Raw genomic sequence first — 6,000 nt, 5'->3', positions numbered from 1 at the left:
GACCCTTGAATTTGAAATGAAGGGAAATTGTTGTTTTCTTCCTTTCAAGGAGTCCAAATCCTTTCCTGACAGTTTTCAAACCTGCAGCCCCCAAAAAAATTAGCTTTTCTTTTTCTTCTTTTTCTTTTTCTTTTTCTTTTTCTTTTTCTTTTTCTTTTCCTTTTTCTTTTTCTCTGCCTTTATGGAGACAGGAACTAATTTGAGGGAGAAGGGGGCAAAAGGGATGGGAATGGATGAGAATAGTCCATGACCCTGCTGAGATGGACAGACATGGGAGAAAACAGAGGACAGACAAGCTCCTGCACATCCTCACAGTCTGAAACACCAAGAAGAGGTTTCTGAGCACATGGGGGAAAGCCTTGGGACCAAAGCCATTTCTTCTCTTGGTTTTTGTGCCCTTTCCCGTTTTGTTGTCAGGAGAGCTTTCCAGAGCAAAGCCAAATAAAGAGCCTTCAAACTCTTCCAGGGTAGGGGAGGGAGGGTGGGAGGAGGGAGGAGGTTGTTGCTGCCTCTCTGCCACACACTGGCATTCAAGCAGCTGAATTAATCCATAGTTTCATGCCTGCTGGTCCCCCTGATTGGGCTTTTATAATTAGAACAATCTTGTTCCCCAGCGTTTATGAAAAGACTCCAGTGCTGGCTCCCAGATTTTCATTACAGCTGAATTTAAGGGCATTTATTTAGCTTATTGCTACCACTCCCCCGTCCTTATTTGCTAACAAGGGCTTTGTTCCATGCTGGGGATTTCGGAGGGGCAGAGGATTAGGGCAGCCCCTCCTCTCCCTGTCCCAGATCTGTCTCCCCAGCACTCCCCGGCTCCTCTGGATTACAACACGGTGCCATTCTGCATCCCTCCTTCCAGAAAGTGGATTGATTTACCCTTCTCAGCCGGCTCACTCTCCCCCCACCTCCCTCCCAAAGAACAAACAGCATCAGATATGCCAGAGCTCCTCATGTCACCGCTCAGGGACTGTGCTTTGTGAAACAAAATCCTGGAACTCCTGGCCGGAAAGCCGGAGTGACAGGCGGGAGGGAAAACCCTGTCTGAGGAGGAAAGAGAGAAAAACGATTTACAAGGGAAGGCTTTGTGGCTTGGAAAGGAGCAGAGCAACACCCAGAGCTGGGAAATGTGGAACCACTTTTCCCTGCAAGTGGGTTTTGAAGGTAAATGTCCAGTCCCCATCCCATTTTCCAGCTGTGTTGTCTCCCCAGACTTTGAGGTGCGGTTGTGCTGTGTCCATGGTCCTTAAACTGCACAGCCCAGATCCTGCCTCACCACAGTTTTCTGCAAATGTCTGCAGTTTCAGCCCTCTGTGGCTTGGGGCAGGAGTGAAAGTTGTATTTTCTTTAAAAGGACAGTTTCAACCTTGAAGAAGACATTAGAAATCTCCATGTTTAGCCACTCACGTTCTTCTCACTTAGGTTTTGTTTTTTGTAGATTTATTCCCCCCTCCCCGATGATTTTCCTGGAATTTAAATACGTACCAGCAGTTTACAAGCCTTTCCCGATGCTGCCCTAGGCAGCACTGTGTGTTTTCACCTTCCCTGCCTTCAAGATTTAGCTCGAGGGTCCAGCCCCCATGGTAAAATACCTGGCCCTTAAAATTCCAGCCTGCTGCCATCGATCGCAGCAAATCGTCTTGGGTTTACTGCTCAAACTGAACAAAACCGAGTCTTTAACACACCAAATGCCAAAGCCATAAATACGAGGGCTCAGAGGGACAGGGGAGGGGATGGAGAGGGAGAGGGAAATGGAGGGAAGAGCTGTGGCCACGTGCAGGGCCCCAAATTAGGGACACGTGCGCTCGCCAGGCACCGATTCCCCCCAGCCCGGCACGCTGTGCTCACCCCACACCAGAGATGCAGAGAGCAATTTCCAGCAGGTAGGTCATAAATCTCTTGTTTATTGCCTTTTATTATGTTGTTTCAACAGCTCTTAAAGCTGGAACAGCGACCGATTGATAGCTGCTTTAAATCTCTTTCATTTTCTGCACATATTTCTTTATATTTCAGGGAGGGGGCATCCATCTTTTTCTCAGCTCTTCACCATCTCTTTCCCTTCAGGAGTCAAATGCCAGCTCTTTCTCTTTACGAGTCGTGTTTTATAGATCCCCCTCCACTCTGGAAATGCTGCTGGTGCCTGGGAAAGGGCAGCCAGGGAGCACCCCTGGAAGGGAACAGAGTGTTCATGTTTTGCTAGGAAATGCATTGAGTTTGGATTCAGACCAAGAGGGACAAAGTGGAGACAGAAAAGGAGAAGAGACGGCCTCGATGGAGAAGAATTGATTGCCATGGAATGAGGAGGAGAGAGCCACAATTAAAATACTGTATTTTATAGTAGACTATTATAGCCTGGATCAATTTTCAGGTGTGCATGTGCAATTGCATTCCCTCCTCTTGAACGACTGTCCTACAGGGGACAGGACAGCACGTGCAGCCTCAGAGATGGTGTCTGATGAGCCCAGAAGTTCTTTATGGAGATGCCAGAGAATTATGGATTAAATCTCATTATCTCTATGGTGCTTTGGGGAAATCCCACCTAGAGCATCATTTGGGATCCCCAGCACGGGAGGGATATCAACCTGTTGGAGCAATGATCAGAGGGATGGAGCAGCTCTGATGTGAGGAAAGGTTGAGAGAGCTGGGATTGTTCAGCCTGGAGAAAGCTCCAGGGAGACCTTCTAGCACCTTCCAGTATGTAAATGGGGCTTATGAAAAAGTTGGGGACAAAATTTTTTAGCAGAGACTGTTATGGTAGGACAAAGGGTGGTGGTTTGAACTGAAAAAGTGTCCATTTGGATCAGATAGAAGGAAGTATTTTACAATGAGGCTGGTGAGGCCCTGGCACAGGGTGCCCAGAGCAGCTGTGGCTGCCCCTGGATCCCTGGCAGTGCCCAAGGCCAGGCTGGACAGGGCTGGGAGCAGCCTGGGACAGTGGGAGGTGTCCCTGCTCATGTAACAGGATGATTTTTAAGATCCCTTCCAACCCAAACCATTCTAGGATTCACTGATTCCAAGCAGCCTCTGCGCAGCCCCTCCCACACACCCCAAGCTTTGGGTCACCAGGCACCTCTGAGTGACAGAGGTCACAGCAGCAGTGCCAGAGCTTCCTGTGGCAGCCAGCCTGGAGGCAGGATGTGATTGATGACAGCACTGAGGAACCTCAGGCATCGCTCTCACAAAACCTGTATTTTTCCAAGAGCTGATCAAAATCTTATTACATTGGTCAGGGTAGCTATCTACTGGAAAAATAGAGTTTTCCCATGAAAACATTTCATAAGGATATGTCCACAGCACTGAAATTTATAGTGTGGGGGGGAAAAAAAGAGTGAATTATTTCAACAGTGTTTGCTCCAGTTCTCATTTTGATTACCTTCATTTTGACAGGTATTTTAATATATTCATATTTTCATGCTTTGACCTTATCAGGACGAAACGTTTCATTCCATCTAAATGAAGGGATTACAAATGGGCTGGATGAAACTCTTGGCTGTTCTGAATCTGAAAAATGTGACAACTTCTGTTCCACACAAAAGTTCCAAATTTCCACATCTCATCCGCATTCAAAGCAAACTCCCCAAAGAGTGAAAAGGTCTCGCATGAACACCAATTAAAAGTCTGGGACCACTCACCACACAGCAGCCCTTTTAGGCAGGTTTCCAGCTTTCATTAGGACTTCTAAACTCAGAACTAATTTTCATGCTGGATTCAGACTGGTCACATCTGAAAACTGGCTTTAATGGTGAAAATCCAGTCCCAGGTTCTCTGGGCACACCTGATTCCACAGCCCTCAGCAAATCTTTCAAACCTGTTCTTCTGGCTGGACGTGAGGCTTTGAGCAGCCCATCAGCTGAAAGCATTCCCTTTGTAGGGATTTGAGAAAAATATTGAATACCAAAAGAGCCCTGTGCTTAAAAAATATCCCCTTAAAAAACCAAAACAAAACAAAAATAAAACAAACAAACAAACACCCAAGCAATGAGCTTCCATCACAGTCAAGAGTGTCCCAGGGCTGTGGCTTGTGCTGTGCAAGGAGCCAGCCCAGCCAGCAGGATCCCTCCCACACCATCTGGGAGGGCAGAAAAACTCGTCTTCAGGCACCAATAATTATGTATTTCCACCCAGTGCAAAGGCATTTGTACCAATAATTCCCAGAGGCCAAGTGTGAAATAACTAAATCACGTGCACATGCCAAAATTACTAAATCATGTGCCATGGGGAGGGGGTGAGGGGGAGCAGGGTTTCCAGTCATTCCTTCCCATCCGAAGTGGGAATTAACTGAAAATAAATTAATTTATTTTCTCTTTGAATTAACACAAGGGCACAAACCCCAGCATTTCCCAGTGGGTAGCTCCTCGATTTACAAGAAATACTGACAGGTCCCACATCTTGACTGGCCCCACCTTTTCTGATTTATGTGACAATTTCCTCCTGGGAACTGTGACAAAACCTCGGCACTGCTGATGGATGGGGTGTCACCAGCGAGCAAATTCTCACCTGGGAGCTCTTGAAGCCAGGGGAACACCTATGGTCCCATATCTTCATCTCAACACTCCATTATTGCAGGTTTAAAGCTTCTCATATAAAGGCCAAGTGGACATGTAAATGTTTGGCCAGCATGAGCTGTATCACTTAAAAGGGTGAATAGCTTTTTTTTAATGATTTCATTTTTTTATGACTCAGATGTGCCAATAAAACTCTTGGCCAGTTTTCCATGGCTTGGCTGAACTGAGAGCAAATTAAACTGACAAAGCAATTTTTTTTCCCAGGGGTAGAAGAGCTGCTTTCGAGGATGGCAATCCAGGCAAACTCTTACACATAACTCAGAGGTAGAGTTGGGATTTGTAAAACTGCTTTTCTTGCTTTCAGAGACATCAACTGAGATTCTCTCTTTTACACAGTGTGAAGGAAAAGACATTCCTTCTTGAAGAGCTCCACTTCAAGGAATTTACCAGATGATGCAAACAAGTAAGCACAGAAATATATTCAAGAAAAGGTGGGATCTAATCTAAGATAAATCTGCATGCAAACAGGAATAAGGGTGAAGGTTCAGAGCTGAAACCATCTAGCTATGCCTTAAATGAACATGATTGAAAATTCAGAATAAAAGGAAGATTCCACCCTGCCTTCCCATCAGACCCCATAACTATCAAATTACTGCCCTCAGCCTGGGAAATATCCCTGGGATCTGCTTGTGCTGAGCTGAACAAGGATGCTTCTAATCATGGCTGGCTCAGCAGGGCTTTTTTAAGGCACATGGAACCCGGTGGTGTCCTCACCCCTGCCTGCAGCCTCATTTACACATGACAAGACCTGATGGGCAAAGGAGGACAGCTCCAGGGCCAGCCAGCACCTGGCTGTGGGCACCTGCATCCCAAACCAACCCTAAAACACAGCAACACATCCCAGCCAGAGCACTAACAAACAAGTGGTTCAAAGGTTTTTTCGGCTTTAGGGTTTTTTTTTCAGTACTATCAGCAGCAGAAAAAAACGCTCTAGAGATCCTTGCAAAAGGAAAAAATCACACAAGGCAGGTTAAAAGGTGTCTCAGTCAGGGATGAGCCTCCTGGCACATTGCAGATCTACCTGTCCTAGGCACTGCCTGAGCAACCTGGCATCACAGTTTGAGCCCCTGTGCCTCAGTTTCCTCCCTTGGGGGTGTAAGGCAGCAACATTCCCCCCACAGAAGCCTCTCTGCATTTGGGAGGTGGCACAGAGGCCACTGGTGCCAGAAACATTGCAAAACTCAACTTTTGGATCCAGGGCCCTGCTGTTTTCAATTAGCCAACTATGTATTAATCACCACTGGCACAGCAATCCAATATTGTCCACAGCAGCTTCTGTGGCTCTCCACAAACAAGAACAAGCCTTGACAAAACTTCTGTCTACATCCAAGTGCCAGACTGCCTGCGCTGGTGACTCAGTTTACTATTTCTGCCTTTAATAGCAGCAGCTCTGATAAGATTGCTGGGAGTCGCCCATGTTCAGCAGTTTAATGGG

This window comes from Pyrgilauda ruficollis, unplaced genomic scaffold, assembly GCF_017590135.1.
Source record: "Pyrgilauda ruficollis isolate IOZ18807 unplaced genomic scaffold, ASM1759013v1 scaffold34, whole genome shotgun sequence".
Taxonomy (NCBI): domain Eukaryota; kingdom Metazoa; phylum Chordata; class Aves; order Passeriformes; family Passeridae; genus Pyrgilauda; species Pyrgilauda ruficollis.
Note: the sequence above shows the minus strand (reverse complement) of the source record.